Below are 21,141 nucleotides of genomic sequence, written 5' to 3' on the forward strand. Positions count from 1 at the left end.
TATATAAGAGAGTAGTCTATTTAACTAGGCTCAAGTAAAGATACAGCAGATACAAGAATACATACATCTCATAGGGATCTAATGGCAGGGACTGGATCAATGTCAGAAACCAAAGAGGGCTGGCTGTCTCTAAGGGGCTGTACAGTCACTCACACTATGAGTGGTTCTGCTTTGTTCTCTTTGTCCAGGTCTTCCTCTTCTTCAACCTGTACACAACCAAAGATGGCCCAGCCCAAGCACACCTGCAAATCACCGGTTTAATCCCCCCACCCCACCCCACTCAGAAGTTCACATTTTCCCCAAGAGCCATACACGTCAGAGGCTATGGATTGGCTACCTTATGAATCAAGCACCCCTTCTGGCCTTGCAGCATGATAGGGTAGTCATGTGGTGCAGAACCTGGGTAAATCCACCTATAACAGCTGGGCATCAGAGCAGGACATCAAGGTCCATATTTCTTTTACTGTATTATATTACCTGGTCTTTGAAAAGGCACCAACAGTCCAGAAGTCCTGAGAAAGATTTGGACTCAAGGATTTGTTTTATTTTGCAGGAGTCAGAAGAAGCAAGGATGGGGTGGGGGGGAAGAATGAAACAGAAGGAAAAATAGAATCACAACAGAACAAAATATGGAAAGGATTGTAATATATGGAACACTGGCCCAAGCCAAAAACAGTTGACAATTCTTCCAGAAAAGTAGGATTTGTAAAATAACAGACTCATAATTTAGATCTTGGGAATAGTACAGAAACACACTCAGCTATTTATCTATAATACCTTATGTTCCTTGCATTATTGACTTATTCTGTTGCAGTATGATACAGTACTATATCCAATAGAGAGATCTTAGAAGGGCTTGTCACCTAGATCAATAGAACAATGTCTTTAAATTCTAGATTCAGAGGAAAAACAGCAGAAAGTCAAAGAAAGAAAGGAAAAAAAGGAGGAGGCTTCCACCTACAGAAGCAGATTGGAAACCATCAAAAAGAGAAGCTTTTAGTGTTGTTGGTGAAGCAGGATGGAAGATGAAGAACTAGAAACTAATTTTATTTATTTGGATTTTTTTTTCTTAGTCTGGCTAAAGGTTTATCTATTTTGTTTAACTTTTAAACAGCCAACTGTTTGTTTCATTGATCTTTTGTATTGGTTTTCTTCTCAAATTCGTGTATTTTCTGCTCGGATCTTTACTTTTTATTCTACTAATTTTGGGTTTGATTTGCTCTTGCTTTTTTTCTTTCCTTTTTCATTGAAAGCTATGCAGAGTGTTTCTATGTGGATGCTCTTGCTTTTTTAGTTAAGATACATCATTGTTTACCTGAAGTTTTTCTTTTTTGATATAGGCACTAATAGATACAAACTTCCCTCCTATAGCTTTTGCTATAACCCACAGGTTTGGGTATGTTGTGTTTCCATTATCATTCATTTCAAGAAATTTTTCCCTTTCTTGACCTTTGGGAGTTTGATTATTAAATGCCTTGAAGTAGTCTTCTTTGGGTTAAATCTACTTGGTGTTCTATAGGCTATATGTACTTGGATATTAACAGCTTTCTCTGGGTTTGGAAAGTTCTCAATTATCCCTTTGAATAAACTTTCTATGCCTATCTCTTTCTCTACCTCCTCTGTAAGCCTAGTAACTCTTAGATTTGCCTTTTTATAGCTATTCTCTAGATCATGTAGGCATGTTTCACTGTAATTTTTTCTTTTGTCTCCTGACTGTATATTTTAAAATAGCCTGTCTTCAAGCTAATTCTTTCTTCTGTTTGATCAATTCTGCCATTAAAAGACTCCAATGCATTCTTCAGTATGCCAATTTCATTTTTCAACTTCAGAATTTCTGCCTGATTCTTGTTACTTCACTCTCCTAAATTTATCTAATAGAATTCTGAATTCCTTCTGTGTTATCTTGAATTTTTTGAGTTTCCTCAAAACAGATGTTTTGAATTCTCTGTCTGAAAGGTCACATATCTGTTTCTTCAGGATTTGTCCTGGATGCCTTATTTAGTTCATTTGGTAGGTCATGTTTTCCTGGATCATCCTGATACTTGTAGATGTCCATCTGTGTCTGGGCATTGAAGAGTCAGGTATTTATTGTAGTCTTTGCAGTCTGGGCTTGTTTGTACCCATCCTTCTTGGGAAGGCTTTCCAGGTATTCTAAAGGACTTGGGTGTTGTGACCTAAGATGCATCTCATTTAGGGGGGACCTCAAGCCCAAGAGCACTATGTTTCTTGCAGACTCTTAAGAGGTACCACCTTGACAATCTTGGACAAAATCCAAGAGTTTGCTGGATTAATAGGAAAAGACTCTCTCTTCCCTTACTTTCTCCTAAACAGATGGAATTTCTCTCTCTCTCTCTGCTCTGAGCCACTTGGAGATGGGGGTGGAGTTTCACAAGTACTCCTGTGGCCACCACCCCTAGGACTTTGCTGGGTCAAACCTGAAGCCAGCATAGGACTGGGTTTTATCCAAGGCCTACTATAACCACACCCTGGCTGCCACCTCTGTTTGCTCAAAGTCCTGGGGCTCTACAATCAGCAGGCAGCAAAGCCAGCCAGACCTATATCCTTCCCTTCAGGGCAGCAAGTTCCCCCAGGCTCCTGGTGGGGCCAGAGGTGCTATCCCAGAGCCAGGGTCTAGAGTCAAAAACCTCAGATGTCCACCTGGTGTTCTACTGTACTGTGGCTGAGCTGGCACCCAAACCACAAGACACAGTCTTTCCTACTCTTCCCTGCCCTTTCCAAAGGCAGAGGAGCCTCATCTTGTGTCCACTGACACCTCAGGCCAAAGGGAGTACTGCCCAACTACCACCTGGCAGTTACTCACCTTTTGGAGAAGTGGACTCCCTCTGGTGGCCCATGGCAGGTCCCAAAATGCTGTCCAAGAACCAAGTCATGAAATCAGATGTCCTAAGAGCACCAATTAATTAATTAATTTATTTTTAAAACAGGGTCTTGCTCTATCACACAGGCTGAGTATAGTACTGTGATCACAGAACACTGTAGCCTTGATATCCCAGGCTCAAGCAATCCCCTTACCTCAGCCTCCTGAGTAGCTCGGACTACAGGAATGTGCCACCACACCAGCTGAATTTTTTTAATTTTTTGTAGAGGTGGTTGGGGGGGGGGGGGGGGTCTCCATTATGTTGCCCAGGTTGGTCTCAAATGCCTGGATTCAAGTGATCCTCCTGACTCGGCATCCCAAAAGTGCTGGGGTTACTAGTGTGAGCCACCAAAACCAGCCAATTTTTTTTCCCAAAGTGTACAGAAGGGAGTGGGGAAGAACTCTCAGAACAGATGACTGTCATTTAACTTGGAGATGAGTAACAACTTTGTAAGAGACGTTTCTGTACCTCTAGAGTGAACAAACAAGTCAATACGGCAACTTTTTCTAAATTTCCCTTTATTTCCCTTTATTCATAAAGGAAAGGCATGCACATAGGAAGGCAGCTACAGGGTTCTAAAGTAGTTGTTTGAACATCAGTAGAATGCGTCCACACTAAGAGGATGTAATTCATGGAGAGTGAGCAGTTCTGCAAAGGAATTAAGTTGCCATGCTCAGACAAACATCACTGATGGTACTCCCCCACTGCCTTCTGTCCAGAGTGGAAGCTGTATATATATGAATGTGTGCTAGCAACAGAGACTTGAAATGTCTGTCACACTAAATATCTGGCATTCAAGGATCTGACATTTGGGGTTTCAAGGTTCACTGCATGTAACGAATGACTCTGCTAAGTATGAATCTGAATTGCCTGTGTTGCAGGACACCTTTTAGGCATGAGTTAGTTGGCTGCTCCACGTGCCTAAAGCTCAGTGTGGTTTTACTATTTTTATTTAACACAGGATCTCAATTAATTCTCAAAAAAACTGTAAGAAGTAGGGTTATTATTATCCCCATTTTATAGCTAAGAAAGATATATGCAACACTGGTATCTTGAAGATTTCAGAACACATTTCATCGGTGGAACTGAAATGTAGAACACATTCTACCTCCCCAATTACAATTTAAGGATTTTCAGAGTAGGAACTATATATTTACTTCTCCCTAAAGTGCTTAATGTAAGGCAGTAAACATAGTAGATATTCAAGAAAATCTTTTGAACAAATGCAATTTATTTCCATAGAGTACGCCTTCTCCAGTTTCACGGGCCTAAGTTAGGTTGTAAGTGTTCTCAAGAAGAAAACAGTTTAAACTGTAAGCCTGAGAACTAGCCTCTATTTAGTCTCAATTTAATTTTGGATCTAGAAGATGAAAGTTATCCCAATTTAATGGAACCTTAAAACCCCAAATAACAGATCCTTGAATGCCAAATATTTAGTGTGACAAACATTTCAACTCTGTTGTCAGCACACATTCACACACATACACCTTCCACTCTGGACAGAAGGCAATGGGGAGTACCATCAGTGTATCCCAGTTTAAGTACAGATACAACCAGGAAACAGCTCCAGAAAATACTTGTCCTTATGAAGCAAGGATCACAAGTGCAAGGTCTTTTCTAGTGAGGTCCAATAATGTTCACATCAAATTGTTATTTATTCAAATATTATATTTATATATTTGACAATTTGTGTGAAATCATTACCATTTCTATATATGAATCCTTATTATTCAAACTGACATTATTTGAGTAGTGAAGTAACAAAAAATGGAATATTACCACAATCAATACAAAATAGTTATACTAACTGTTAATACTTTAGGCTCTAAAAAACAAAGTGAAAATCCATTCTTGACACTGTCCATTCACATAACAATAGCTGGACAGAACTTCTGGATTTGGAGCCATCTATGTAATTCCAATGTTAACATTTCCATTTTGATGAAGTCAGACTAAACGCATTTGCAGGAAACTATCACTACCGTGGAGAGATTGCACTAATAATGTTGAAACATTTTCTGTTATGCACATTAATGTCACAGAACTAGACTGAATCCTGATTTACAAACCACTGTGTTGTGTTGGGCTATGCTGCATCATACTGGTTAAAATCAGCACAAAAGCAAAGTATTGCATTTAAGCAAATGCAGAAAGTGAAATGGGGGCTGCTGAGAATACCACCCCTCAGCTTACTCACTACTCCATTTCTACACCCCAAAGACTTAGCTCTTTCATTCTTCACCAATACTTTCAGTGACGCCAACAAATGGGCAATGACCCAGAGGAAAGATGTTGGTGATAAAATCTATGGCAGGATTTTGGTTCCTAAAGCCCTTTAACCATTTTTGTACTTGTGACTAAGGTTCTGACTGTACAGACACATTAATGGGGGCAGTCATCTTAAAGCTTGGAAAATAAATGAAGCAAGCTTTGGAAAGGAGAAATTTTACCAGAATTCATGTCTATCCCTATGGAAATTTACCTTTGTAAAATATAAGCAATGTAAACATAAGGTACATTTTGTCCATCTAGGGGGTGGCAGTGGGGGGCAGTCCTGAAAAGCCAAGCAAGGTTTTCTAGAAGTCTTAAGTGTAGAAGACAAAGTGAATGTACAAGAAAAGTCGATGTATACATACTCACCTCAAACTTAATTGCTACAAACATGTAGTTCTTTTTTTGTTTTTCTAAGTAAAAGTCAATTCAAGTGCTCATTATCTTAGGTCAAATATTTTACTTCCAGGATTGCTAATTAGAGTGATGATAGTAGTACAGCATTTTTTTAAAATCTCATTTATATAAAATGGTTCAGAGTCAATGAGCTTTTTTTTTTTTTTTTTTTTTTTTTGAGAGAGAGAGAGAGAGAGAGAGTCTTGCTCGATCTCAGCTCACTGCAACCTTTGCCTCTCGGATTGAAGTGATTTTCCTGCCTCAGCCTCCCAAGTAGCTGGGATTATAAGCGCCTGCCACTGTGCCTGGCTACTTTTTGTATTTTTAGTAGAGATGGGGTTTCATCATGTTGGCCAGGATGGTCTCAAACTCCTGACCTCAGGTGATCCGCCCACCTTGGTCTCCCAGAGTGCTGGCATTACAGGCATGAGCCATTGTACCCGGCCTCAATGAAGTATTTTTAAAATTATATTTTTGTACCGAAAATTTACAGATTCAAATGGACACCACTGAAGAATACAAAAATTTTTTAAAATTTTATGACTACTTGTCTGTCTATAGTCACATTATAAATTCTTTCCTCCAAGAAAAAAAAAATCCAAATTTACTTTTGCCATTGATCTCATTGATCTGGTCCAGTCTCTCTATTTGATTTGTGTACAAGATTTTTGGATTAAATATAGTGAAACAAATCATAGAGTATAACACCCTATATGTCACATACACAGCATATTGGAGTCTTTCTCCAAAGGCATATGCATAAATTATCCTACCAGGAATATTTACCAGAGTCCTGCTGCTTTTCCTCGTAATTTCGGTCTAGGTCTGTATGCAACTAGAATATAAAAGTACTGACAAGTTTCCTAGAGTAGATCATATCTCCTTGAAAACAACTAAGGGTAGAGTTCTACCCATATTTTTTAGCTAGAAAGTAGTTGGCAACTCTATTTTCTTTTTTTTTTTTTTGGAGACAGAGTTTCGCTCGTTACCCAGGCTGGAGTGCAATGGCACGATCTCAGCTCACTGCAACCTCCGCCTCCTGGGTTCAGGCAATTCTCCTGCCTCAGCCTCCTGAGTAGCTGGGATTACAGGCATGCGCCACCACGCCCAGCTAGGCAACTCTATTTTCATTCGATCTATCATTTTAAATCTGTGCAACAATTCTTCCATACCAGCTTCTAGTTTCAAGATACTATACACAAATGTTCTGCTTGAGTAAAAACCAATCCAGATGACCCTAGCATTACTCACCAATATATTTTATTACACTGTGCCTAATAAGAAACAACTTACATGTGTGTATGTTTAAATTTAATAAGTGCCTCACTAATTTATTTCTTACAAACCCCCTGTAAAGCAGGTTACCACTATCCCCACCAAGAAAAAGTGCAAACTGAGAGAAATTAATGTCACTTATCCAAGGTTATACAATAAACAAAAAGAGTCTTGGAATTCAATGAAAAAAAAATTGATGCCAAGTCCAGAGCATGAGACTAAGGTTATAAGAAACAGCAAAATGTTTCCATTGGAATTGGCAAGTTATAGAATAATTAGTTCTAGAAAAAAAAGAATTTGCGTTTTTCTGAAAGAGGGAAAACTTGCTTAACATGTGACAGAAAGACTAAAAGACTGAATCATCTCAAACACAGTCAATAACTCTTGACCACACCAGAGCTGAGCAGCAGCAAAGGAACAAGTGACCAGGAAAGGAAGTCAGGAAAGCCATGGGTCATTTCAGTTTTCATAAATGAACACATTTTTTTTCATAGTATCCCTAGAAACTCAGGGAGATGTGAAGACTGTCACAGGCTTAGACCTCCAAGTAAGGAAACTGGACAATTATCAGTCCACTCCCAAAAGTCTTTGCAATCCTAAAGGACTGTTCATATCCACAATTACTTCGTTCTTCTCCATGCTTTCCCTTCTCTTAACATTTGGCTTCCACACTTACCACTCTTAATGAGACCATCCATCCTAAAGCAAATCTAAGTGCCTCAATGACTTCAGATGCAAGTGCCTGAAAAAAATTCATAAACCTCCTTAGAAATATATGCAAAACTATGAGCACTTGCACATTTTTCTGAAGGAGTCCAAGGCTTTCATTAGTTTTCAAAGTTCTGTGACCCTGAAAAGATACACTGCTCTCCACAGCAAAAAATAACAATAGTATTCATTAAATCCAATAATCATTGCTCATTCATTTTAATCTCCCTACGTCACTTGATACCATTTATTACCCAAGCTTGAAATCCTAAAATATATCCTTTCTAGAAACTATGTCACTAGTGTCATCTAACTCTAATGACTGATGGTTGTGACCTCTGTGACTTCATTTATCTCCTTTTCTTCCTCCTCCTCCAAGGATCTGAGCATTCCTTTGTGTTCTCTCTATTTACTTCCACAAGCCAGTGGTTCTCAAAGTGTCATCCACAGACCGCTGCAGCACCTGGGAACTTTTAAGACAAACAAATGGTTCCAGCCCCACCTCATGCCTCCTAAATCAGAAACTCTGTGGAGTGTAGCCCAGCAATATGAGTTTTAACAGCCCCTCCAGGTACATGCTCAAGTTTTAGAAATATTGCCCTGAACACAGTAAGCTTCAACTCTATTATTTTGTTTTTCAAACATTTAAGGAGCACTAGCTATGTGCAAAGACCTCATCTTAATGCAGCAACTTTGAAAAACTGATTTTAGATGTTTCACAGAGATCCAAATTCTGAGTACCCTATGTAACATATGCACTTCCCAAATTATCTCAAGCTGAGTCCAAAACCCAGTTCATCAACAACCCTCTCCACCCAAACTCTAAACTACGCTCCTCGCACCCACAAGCACAGGCAATGAATTTTCTTATTCGGTTCAGTGACTAAAAACCTTATAGTCACATTTATTTCTTCCTCTTTCCTTATACATGATTCCCACTGAGAACCCATGGATTCTTTTACCCCAATGTAATTTAGATTTCAACCTTGCCCCTATCCCCATACTACTGTGCTGATCCGGGACTTGATTGTACCAATTGTACAAATCTAACTGGTGATTTGCCCAGAGATAAAGTGGCAGAGCCAGGAAGAGGCTATTTGATTCCAGAGCTCAAGCTCTTAGTCATTACGCTACACTGCTTCCTTGGAGTACACCAAAGCAATGGCATCATTTAATTCCCTATTTCAGAGTCTAAGTGGTTTATAAGAGTTATTAGGTCACAGCAGAACTTACTACTTTGGCACTTGCAGCCAAAAAGTCTATTCCTCTGATGTACCCTCTGTTCTCTTCCTATGATCCAACACTGAGCCTTTCTATCCTGGGGTGCTCTAACATCTTAAAAGCTCAAATATAATACATTACTGCCTTGTACAGCAGAAGTAAAGGGCACATATATCACTAAAGTAAAGGCCAACATGAACTCATAGGACAGCAGAAAGTCCCTTAAAAAGCAACCAATCTTTGGTTCATTTGAGATTTTCCATTTCTCAAAACTAAACAACATAGCTTTACTACTAACTTTAATAAAGATTATTTGGAGGACTTCCACTTCTAGCTAAGATGGAAAGAGACTAAATTTATCTTCCTGTCTTAAACAATCAAAAGACTGCCAAAACGTATCAATGTTCAAGACATTAGATAAGGATAGTGATTCCCTTAGAGACAAAAAATTGCTGAAGAGGCAGAGGTGAGAGTCCACAGAGAACAAAGCAGCTAGAATTCACAGGACAGAGTACTGGAGGAGAGAGAGCAGAGAGACCTACAGAGGGGGCCTTTTGGAGTATTTAGCTCAGTACTGATAAGGGCACCTGTGTGAGGAAAGAGCCTGAGGTTATGACCCAGTTGATAGGATTACAGGGAACTATACCTGCTCACACCAGGCTAGGGAATGTGCCTGTTCCAAACAAGGCAAGTTTTTCTGAAACCCTCAATTCACGGGACACTGTTGAGTACAGAAGAAATCTTGCCTCAAAAGCATGGAATTACTCCTAGACTGTAAATTATAAGGCTGCCTAACAAATCATAAATTTAAGATCAAACTGTTTCCAAGTAACTTAACTGTGTCTCAGAATAAAGCACAGTAAGTTTTTTAGGAATACAAAAATATTCAATGCAACAAGATAAAATACAATAAGAAAAATATGACCAAAAATGAAGGAGGAAAATCACTAAAAACTAATCCAGAACTGACACAAGTAATTGGTAGACACAAACATTAAAACATATGGAGTAACTATATTCTGTGTGCAAAAAGCTAGATGGGAGACATGAACAATATGAAAGACCCAAATTGACCTTCTAGAGATGAAAACTCTAGCATGTGACATTGGATGGATTAGAAGATTAGAAATTGCAGATGATTAGTGAACATGAAGCTAAACAACTATCCAAAATTAAACACAGAGGAACAAGAAAAAAATAAGAGCATCAGTTAGCTGTGGGATAACTATCAGTTATCTCCCTTCAAGTGATGGAGGTGTGAAAAAATGTTTTCTATTTAATGAAACATGTAAGCCCACAGATTCCAAAAATCTCAATCAACTCCAAGCACAGGAAAGAGAAAAAAATTACAACAAGGCACATCATAATCATATTACTCAAAACCAGTCATAAAGAGAAAATCTTAAAAGCACCCAGAGGAAAAAAAAGCTAATGTTAAATATGGAGGAACAAAAATAAGGAAAACAGATTTCTCATCAAAAACCATTCAAGTGTCAAAACAGTGGAGCAGCATCTTTAAAATACTAAAGAAAAGCCAATTTAGCCGGGCGCGGTGGCTCAAGCCTGTAATCCCAGCACTTTGGGAGGCCGAGGCGGGTGGATCACGAGGTCAAGAGATTGAGACCATCCTGGTCAACATGGTGAAACCCCGTCTCTACTAAAAATACAAAAAAAATTAGCTGGGCATGGTGGCGCGTGCCTGTAATCCCAGCTACTTAGGAGGCTGAGGCAGGAGAATTGCCTGAACCCAGGAGGCAGAGGTTGCGGTGAGCCGAGATCGCGCCATTGCACTCCAGCCTGGGTAACAATAGCGAAACTCCGTCTCAAAAAAAAAAAAAAAAAAAAAGCCAATTTATAATTCTATACCCAGTGAAAATATCTTCAAAACAGAGATGAAATCCTTTTTCAAACAAAAGAAAGAATTTATCACCAACAGTCCCCTACCAAAAGAAATGTTAAAGGAAATTCTTCAGACAAAAGGAAAATGATACCAGACAGAATCTGGATCTATACTGCCAAGAGCAGCAAAAACAGTTATTACATAGACAATTACATAAGATTTCTTCTTAATTAAGTCTCTTTAAAAGATAAGTGACTCTGTAATCCCAGCACTTTATAAGGCCAAGGAAGGAGGACAACTTGAGCCCAGGAGTTGAAGACCAGCCTGGACAACATACTGACACCCTATCTCTACAAAAAAAAATAAAAAAAATTAGCCAGGTGTGGTGCAACGTGCCTGAGTCCCAGTTATTCAGGAGGCTAAGGTGGGATGACTGCTTCAGCCCAGGAGGTCAAGGCTGCAGTGAGCCACGATCACACCACTGCACTCCAGCCTCGGCAAGAGAGAGAGACCCTGTCTCAAAAAAGGAAAAAAAAGAATAATAATTACGCAAAAGTAAAATATATGACAACAGAAGCATAAAGATCCAGAAAGAAGAAATCAAAGTATACTATTATAAAGTTTTATACTACATATGAAGCAACAGAATATCACTTGACAAACTGTGAGAAGTTAAATATAGGTATGATACATCCTAGCCTAAGCACTAATATAAAAACAAAGGAGGTATGTTAGGATCATTAAAAATGTTTAATAAATTGAAAAGAAAGCAGGGAAATAAGAAAAAAAGAAAAGATGGGAAAAATAGAAAACCCAAACCAAAATGAGAGATTTAAACATAATTATACCAGTAATCACATTTAAATAAAATTATCTAAATACCCTAACTAAAAGTAAAGACTTGTAGTGCATATCAAAGCAAGACTCTATTACATGTTTCCTAGAAGAAATGCATTTTAAATACAAAAACACCACAGGTTAAAAGTAAAGAATTGAAAAAAACTGTGGAAAAAATAAATGAGAGAAGAGCCAAGACAGACAACTAGACATAGCCAGGAAGAGCATCTCCCACCAAGACTAGACCATCAAGAAGACAGGCACACTCCAAGCAGATCTGCAGAAGGAAGGCACTGAGAGTGGAGAGAGGGAGGACATAGACTCTGGGCTAGAGGAGAAGGAAGCTGGGAACCCTGCTGAGCACCAGGACTTGTTCCAGACCCACAGTAGCTCCTGGGGAAGGGGTGAGTTAAATAGCTGAGCAGTAGTTCACTCTCAACCATAGACCGAGAATCCTAGCTGCAGGAGACCCCAGGAACCCCAAAGACATTTGAGCTGACAGGAAGAACTATATGGGCAAGTGGCAGAAATGGGACCTCAGCAAGAGAGAATATCCAAATAAACACAATCATAAATGACAAAGAGGACATTACCACTGACCTCACAGAAATTAAAAAACCCTCAGAGACGATTACAAATACCTCTATGCACATTTCTTCTAGAAAATCTTGAAGAAATGGATAAATTCCTATACACATAAAACCTCCCAAGATTGAACCAGGAAGAAACTGAAATCCTAAACAGACCAATATCAAATTCCAAAATTGAATGTTCAGTAAAAAGCCTACCAACCCAGCAAAAGCCCTGGACCAGAAGAAGACTCACAGCTGAATTCTACCAGACAAATAAAGGAGAACTGGTACCAATGATATTGAAACTATTCCACAACACTGAGGAAGAGAGATTCTTCCCTAACACATTCTATGAGGTCAGCATCATTCTGATACCAAAACCTGGCAGAGACACACACAAAAATAAAAGTTCACACCAATATCCCTGATGAACACAAATGCAAAAATCTTCAAAGAGATACTAGCAAACCAAATCCAGCTGCACATCATAAAGCTAATCCACCACGATCAAGCAGGCTTTATTCCTGGGATGCAAGGTTGTTTCAACATACACAAATCAATAAATGTGATTTATCACATTAACATAACTAAAAAGGAAAACCACATGATCATCTCAATAAATATATCTTAATGGCCTTAGAAGGCTTTTGATAAAATTCAACATAGCTTTGTGTTAAAAACCTTCAACAAACTAAGCACTGAAGGAACATACCTCAAAATAATAAGAGCTATCTATGACAAACCCATAGCAAACCTCATACTAAACAGGCAAAAGCTAAAAGTATTCCTCTTGAGAATCAGAATTAAGACAAATATGCCCACTCTCAGCACTCCTATTCAACACAGTACTGTAGGTCCTAGCCAAAGCAATCAGGCAAGAGGAAAAAAAAAGGGGCATCCGAATATGAACAGAGAGGTCAAACTATCACTTTCTGCAAATGATACGATTTTATACCTAGAAAACACAGCCTCTATCCAAAAGCTTCTAGATCTGATAAACAACTTCGGCAAAGTTCCAGAACACAAAATCAACAGACAAGTATCAGCAGCATTTCTATACACCAACAATGTCCAAGCTGAGAGCCAAATCAAGACTGCAATCCCATTTCTATAGTTGCCCACCCCCTCCACACACCCACATTAAACATAAAACACCTAGGAATACAGATAACCAGGAAGGTCAAAGACCTCTACAAGAAGAATTATAAAACACTGCCGAAAGAAATCAGAGATGACACAAACAAGTGGAAAACATTCTCATGGATAGGAAGAATCAACAAGGTTAAAATGGCCATATGGCCCATAGTAATTTATACATTCCATGCTATTCCCATCAAACTACAAACTAAGATATTTTTCACAGAATTAGAAGAAAACTATTCTAAAATTCATATGAAACCAAAAAAGAGCCCAAATAGCCAAAGCAATCCTAAGCAAAAAGAACAAAGCTGGAAGCATCACATTACCCGAATTCAAACTATAGTAACCAGAACAGCATAGTACTGGTACAAAAACAGATCAATGGACAGGTTAGAGAACCCAGAAATAAAGCCATACACCTACAACCAGCAACAAAGTCACCAGGCCAGGCATGGTGGCTCATGCATGTAATCCCAGCACTTTGGGAGGCCAAGGTAGGTGGATCACCTGAGGTCAGGAGTTCGAGACCAGCCTGGGTAGCATGGTGAAGCCCCATCTCTACCGAAAAAAAAAAAAAAAATTACCCGGACATGGTGGCAGGCACCTATAACCCCAGCTAGTTAGGAGGCTGAGGCAGGAGAATCACATGAATTTGGGAGGCAGAGGTTGCAGTGAGCCAAGATCACACCACTGCACTCCAGCCTGGGCAACAGAGCAAGACTCTGACTCAAAAAAAAAAAAAAGTCAACAAAAACAAACAATGGAAAAAGGATTCCCTATTTAACAAATGGTAGGGAATAACCGGCTAGCCATATGCAGAAGATTGAAACTGGACTCCTTCCTTTTACCACATACAAAAATCAACTCAAGGTGGAATAAAGACTTAAATTTAAAGCCTAAAATCATGCAACTCCAGAAGAAAACCTAGATTTCATGAAGACTAAAAGCAACTGCCACAAAATCAAGTGGGACCTAAGTAAAGAGCTTCTGCACATCAGAAGAAATTATCAATAAACAGACAACCTACAAAATGGAAGAAAATATTTGCAAACTATGCAGCCAAACAAAGGTCTAATATCCAGAATCCACAGTTCCTGGCACATCTTCGCCCAGCTTTTCTGATTGTGGGTCTTAAGACCCTCCCATGAGAGGGTCCCACCTATACCCTGGGGGAAAAAATTATGATGTCATGAGGCTTCCATAAAAACTCAAGAAGAGAGGATTCAGTGAGCTTCCAGATAGCTGATCATGTGTAGGCCAAGAGGAAGGTGAAGATGAACTCTTTCATGGGCAGGGAGGGTGGTGCACCCAACTCCACAGGGTCAGAAGCTCCAGCGCTTAGGACCTTTTCAGACCTCACCCTATGTACCTCTTCATGTGGCTATTTATCTGTATCCCTTAAATAACTTCTTAACAAACGTGTTTCTCTGAGTTCTGTGAACTGCCCTAACAAATTAATGGAACCCAAAGAGGGGGTTGTGGGAATCAAACCCCTGTGAAACATAATTTACCCATGTAACAAATGTGCACACATATCCCTTAAACCTAAAAACAAAAGTTGGAATGAAAACAAAAAGAAAAAATCTATGGCATGTGAACATTAACCAAAAGAAAGCTAGAATAGTTAAATTAATCTCAAGTAAATTTCACAGCAAGTAACATTATCCACAATTAAAACAGTCATTTCATAATGATAAAGGGATCAATTTAAAAAGATGAAGAAATCCTAAATATTTATGTACCTACTAACAGAGCTTCAAAACACATGAAGCTAAGTATGACAGAAATATTTTTAAAAACTGTTTTAATCCATAATTGTATTCAGATATTTCACTATCCCTCTCTCAGTAATTGACAGAACAAGTAAGCTAAAAATCAACAGACATGGAAATCTTGAATACTATCAACCAACCTGACCTAACTGACATTTAAAGAACACGCTATTCAACAAGAGCAGAATGCACATTCTTTTCAAATACAAACACAACATTTTCCAAGACATATTTTGTCATAAAACAAGTCTCAATAAATGAATGAGGATCATACAAAATATGTTTCTTGAGCACAATGGAATAAAATAGAAGTAGCAGAAAGATCTCTGGAAAATCCTCCAAGAAGAAAAAAAAAGAAAAAAAGGATATACTAAGCTAAATGTTCCAATGTCATAATATTTATATACCCATAAAAACGTAAATACTGAAGAATTATTTAACCAAAATTTCACTATAAATATGTTGGGGGGAATAGGAGAGAGGGCATAAGAGAACAAAGGCTTTATATATCACAACAAGGTAAAAAAAAAAAAAAAGTGTGCAACTGAAAAATCAAAAAGCCAGCAATATATATACATTAATCATAAATATTGAGAAATATAAATTTAGAAGAAACAGCAGACAGAATTCAGAGTCATTGTTCCTCTCAATCACCGCATGGTGGGGAAACTTGGAGTAGAAAGGGCAGGGCATTTTGTTACATGTAATAAATATTGTGACTTTTTAAACTACATGTAGGTAGTACCTTAATAAAATAGCTTTAAAGAGATTTCATCTATATCATCTAGTTTTATCCCCAGAGAAGGAGGTATACCCCTCATTCGACAAATGAGGAAACTAATATTTCAGGTAAAGAAGCTTTCGCAAAATCAAAGCCACTACAACTTTTTAAATTTAATCATATACAATACCTGTTACGGCATCATCTACACAGATAAATACAAGAAGGGAAAAAATTAAATTGTTTTTAAATCTCAGTTTTATTTCTGGAAATATTTTTATTTTCTACTTTCTACTGTGGATGCCTAGTTTATTGTCACAAAACAAAGACGAAATACACTTAATCTCCTGCTAACAGATTTTTAAAAGAAATTCGAACAAAAAGATTTTGGTAAATGTAAAAAAAAAACTATACTCAAAAGTAAACACTATTTTAATCATTATCTTTAATTTGGGTAAAATGCACATAACATAAAATTTACCACCTTAACTGTTTTCAATCGTACAGTTCCAGTGGCATTAAGTACATTCACGTTGTTGTGCAACTACTGCCACCACCACCCATCTCCTGATCTTTCTTCTTCTTCACAAACTGACTTTCTTTATCCTAAACAACTCTTCAGTTTCCCCACCTTCTAGCCCCTGGAAACCACCATTCTATTTGTCTCTATGAATTTGACTACTGTAGGTACATCATATAAGCAGAATCATATAGTATTTGTTCTTTCTGTAACTGACTTATTTCACTTAGCATAATTTCTCAAGGTTCATTCATGTTATAGTAAAAACACTTGTCTAAAAGCCAGTTTCTAAAACAGCATAAACATCAATTCTTTGATAATGCTGTGGGAAATTAAGGCGTTGGAGAATTCAAGGGAAATTAGTAAAAAATATTAATGCTTCCCTCTCTCTCAACCATGATTAGGACACCAAAAGGAAAAAAAAAAAAAAACACAGGTCACAATTGTAAACTATAGGGTATCCTGGTAACTTCATCGTGTGCACGAAGGAATGGGGAGGAAAATCCTAATTATGTGTTTTGAAAAACCCAATTACTTTTCTAAGGTTGTTGCTCTTTTGAGAGTTGTGCAACAAAGGCCTATAGGGAAGGGCTTCTCGAAATGCAGATTGGGTCTTTGTTTTCCTTCTTAAGGGTAGAGCCACACAAAAGACAAAAGTGCTAACAATGTCAGATGTTCACAAAACCTTGAATCCTGGTAAATATCTTATAAATCAGAAGTGAAATAGCCTCCATTCAGTCACATAGAGATCAAGTAGGAAATACAAGAAACTTGACCTTTACAGTGTACTTTGAAAAGGTTCCCTTGGTTGCAGTTTTTAAAAAACAAACTTGTATGCCTTTACATTTCCCATTATTCTCTCACTCTGAACCTCTGCAATGAATATCCTGTATTTATTTCCATCTAAAATTCAGACAGAAGTCACAGGCAGCCTTTCAATGAAGCCACTAAAAAAAACCACACCAGGTCTTTAAGACACCAAACACCACTCTGATGTTAGGGTGGGTCTGTTTCTCTGAATTTTAATTTATAATGCAACTAGAATCACTGACGGAATTTTAACAGGAAGTGGTAACCAGCAGTGCCTCAGGTATCCAGGTGCCTGACAAGCCCTCAAGCAATGGCTGTGCTTTTCATAAGCTCAAAATATTGACAACAAAAAAGGAAAAAGTCTGCTAAAACAAAGTCCGGTATTTTATATGACAACTATATAAAACAGTGTTTTAGACAAGGCATTCATTTTTGCTTTATAAAGATTAAGCCATATGGTATGTCCAAATATAAATTACCACTGATAACTAAAATAAGACTATGTTGGCTGGGCACAGTGGTTCACACCTGTAATCCTAGCACTTTGGGAGACCAAGGCAGGCAGATCATTGGAGGTCAGGAGTTTGAGACTAGACTAGCCAACATGACCAAATCTCATCCATACTAAAAGCACAAAAATAAGCTGGGCATGGTGGCGCATGCCTGTAATCCCAGCTACTTGGGAGGCTGAGGCAGGAGAATTGCTTAACCAGAGAGGGAGAGGTTGCGGTGAGCTGAGATGGAATCACTGCACTCCAGCCTGGGTGACAGAGCAAGACTCTATTTAAAAAAAAAAAAAAAAAAAAAAAAAAAGAGTATGTCAATGATGTTCCAATGCAAAATTTCTCATTGTCCAAAATTATCTGCCTCCTCGTGGCATTCTGCCAGAATACCATATAGTTTTCCCCAAGCCCCAAGATAGGGTAGTCAAAGGCGAATAGAAAATTCCAGGGAACAGTTTCACATGACTAACAAAAAGGAAACTGTTGAAATAGATACATAAGCTAGGGGCCAAGAAGACCCTGAAAAGCAGAGTGTGGGTCAAGCTAGCTTAGACCAAATGGACCCAACATGGCACTGGATTTGACCTAAGTTCCACCTAGGACTTCATTATATACTCATTAACAAACTAAATTACACCCACCAACGCCAAAACAGTTACAGGAGCACCCACATTTGGTGTAAATATGGGTAGAACTAAAGTTGAGAAATCTTTACCTTTTCCCAGAAATATTGATTAGTATTCCACCCCTTGATTAAAGAAACCCATAAAGATACAAGCCAAACCCTCTCTCAAGTATGCCTGCACTCGCCTTTCTTGAGTGTGTACTTTTCACTTTGCAATAAATCGTAGTATGTTTCACTATTTTCCGACTCATCCTTGAATTCCTACTGAAGACACTGTCAAAAGCCTGACCATCAATTAGAGTTGAGGTCCCACCGGCATTTGGGAACCTCTCTCAGCCCACTGGTATCAGCCCAAAAGAAAAAATATTAAGTACCTATTACTGTCATTACTTAAGTTTTCATATTGCTACCCAAGTTATAAGAGGCACTTTTCTCCATGTGATACACGCTGTAGGTCAAAACCCAAGACCTCAGTCATCACAAAAGAAAAAGGAATTTATTAGTTTGCCTTTCCCCTTCAATGAAGACAAATTTTAGCCTCAGGGTAGCATACAAGGGTTTTTCTGTTTTTAGGCTCCACCTCCCATAGGGCCTTGTAAGGATTCTGAGAAAAGAATTTTGTGTCTGTAATATTTTATAAACCCAGGCTACTTGATAGAGGGGCACTACAAAAAAGATCCATTTCCACAGAGTATATATCTTAGGACATGAAATACTTTGTTGTGGCTTTTTTAAAAAATAAAGATTTTCATCAAGTTTGGGGGAATTTCTTTAAGGTATTAATGATGCAGAAAATGTTTCTGGGTATTTTAGTGCTTCTTTTAATTGCTTTATGGTATAAAAATCTCATAAAATGCAAACATATTTTTAAAATTTTTTAATTAAAAAACTATAATCAACATATCTAAATAACTGTATGCATATGCATGCACTCACACATAAATACACACAAAGTTGACAACTGTATCAACTCTACAGAACAAGAAATTTTTACTTGCAAGACAATCAGCAAATGAATTAACAGACAGTAAACAGAAAAAGGCATATAATCCTAAAGCAGTATCTACAAATTAAAAGGTTGTTGCAACTCTGTAATAGATTTATTTCTAGTCTCATCTTCAACATTACTAATATAGCATAGGAGCACTAGAAGGAGAAAGGAAATTGAAACTGAAATATGCAAACAGGGCCAGGGGCGGTGGCTCACGCCTGTAATCCCAGCACTTTGGGAGGCTGAGGCGGGCGGATCACGAGGTCAACAGTTTGAGATCATCCTGGCTAACAGGGTGAAACCCCATCTCTACTAAAAATACAAAAAATTAGCTGGGTGTGGTGGCAGGTGCCTGTAGTCCCAGCTACTTGGGAGGGTGAGGCAGGAGAATCGCTAGAATCCAGGCGGTGGAGGTTGCAGTGAGCCAAGATCGCGCCACAGAGCAAGACACAGTCTCAAAAAAAATGAATAAATAAATATGCAAATAAAAGATGAAATAATAAGCCACTTTACCCTCACCACCTCAGTTTACTTTTCAACTGACTAATTCAGTAGACATTTGGAATGAGTACCAATGTTTCGGATAGAAAAGGGCTCTAAAATTCTTACCACTCAAATATTCTATGATCACCATTTCCTAGTATCACATGATTAATGGGAATCACACTACTAAACTTCCAAAAAACAAAACCAGTGTTTACAAATACTTATGAAGTACACTGAGTAACTGAACAGGTATAAGAGAAATTAATAATCCAGCTTTCAGTTGCCATTGGAAGCCTAGTACCTGAATTAAAAAAATTTTTGAGAAAGACTTCTTGACGTTAATTTTTGCTTCAGGTATGGAAATTAACAGCAACTGAATCCTAAACCATGAGTTGAGGAAAACACTGTCACTTTTATGCAAAGCTGGCAAATTCAGTGTTCTCTATAGATGTCAAATATTTTTAAACAAAATTCAATCTCCTGGACTCTCAGTTTAGCAACAGGTTAAAATAGTGTTAAGGAGAAGACAGCAGCACATTTAAACTTTAATATCTTTACTCAGAAAACTGGACAATTTAAAGCACTAGCAATATGGCGGTTAATCTTCAAATACGAAGTATAGGGCATTTAATAATACTGTTACAATGACTGTCTCGTCAAACCATCAGTAGGGCTTGCAAGACTTTCCCAGTACAATATTAGAAATGCATATGTTTAGTTTAACTTAGTCCAATTAACTGGCCTCCTCTAGTACAGAGCTCATTTTTCCAGAAACATTTTTTCCAACATAATACTCCTACATTTTAATTCAACTGTTCCACAGAAATGCATTCCTTTAGTTCACTCTTGTTTGCGTAGGTTAATACATGCTATAATGTTGTCTAAACCCATGACCAAGTCTTTCTACATCTAGTTTTCCCCTTGATGTCTTTATTTCAAAGTTTTTGATGCAGTCCACCTTTTCTTCAAAGTAAGTTTTATGTTTTCCTTATGCCAATGATGAATAACAGAGTTTATCTGCTATATCAGCTAAAAAGAGAACTCTATTTTTAGGGAAGGTGCTAACCAGAAGTAACTGATGAGGGGTCTCTCTATGACGTGAATTAGTAAACTATTAGCCTATGAAGGTCTATTCAGAAACATCTGTGCTTTAAATGTTTGATGAAAGTGCAGCTAAACTTCGAAATAGCCTTAAGTCATTGATGGCTCAAAATTCAATTATCTGAAAATAATATTCCTACAAGATTGTAGAAGCTTACATTCATCTTCATAATTTTCAAGTATCTCTGGGAGGAGTGTCACCATTACATTGAAAACTTGGCTTGATATATTAGAAAAATCAAAAGAGGCTAACATATCTATTTGTTTCATATACCCTCACCTTCTTCAACATGAACAAATTCAAAATTCAGCGGCAGCCATTGGTTCAATACTCAGAAATTTAGAGAATTTTGCTGACCCATCTCAAATGATCATGAAGGAAAAAAGTGTATTTGAAATTACAAACTTTTACATTTATTTAGTTACCTGAAAAAACTTAGAAAACCATATTTTATGGAGGTAAACCTTTATCC

The 21,141-nt window shown here is 37.9% G+C and overlaps 1 protein-coding gene across 2 annotated transcripts in view; it reads right to left on the reverse strand.

Moving 5' to 3' along the window:
• ZFAND3 (zinc finger AN1-type containing 3) overlaps positions 1-21,141 on the reverse strand; it is a 336,913-nt gene that overhangs the window by 191,212 nt on the left and 124,560 nt on the right. The gene's annotated exons all lie outside the window — the stretch shown is intronic.

Source organism: Aotus nancymaae, unplaced genomic scaffold, assembly GCF_030222135.1.
Source record: "Aotus nancymaae isolate 86718 unplaced genomic scaffold, 86718_ANA_hifiasm-v0.15.2.pri h1tg000040l, whole genome shotgun sequence".
Taxonomy (NCBI): domain Eukaryota; kingdom Metazoa; phylum Chordata; class Mammalia; order Primates; family Aotidae; genus Aotus; species Aotus nancymaae.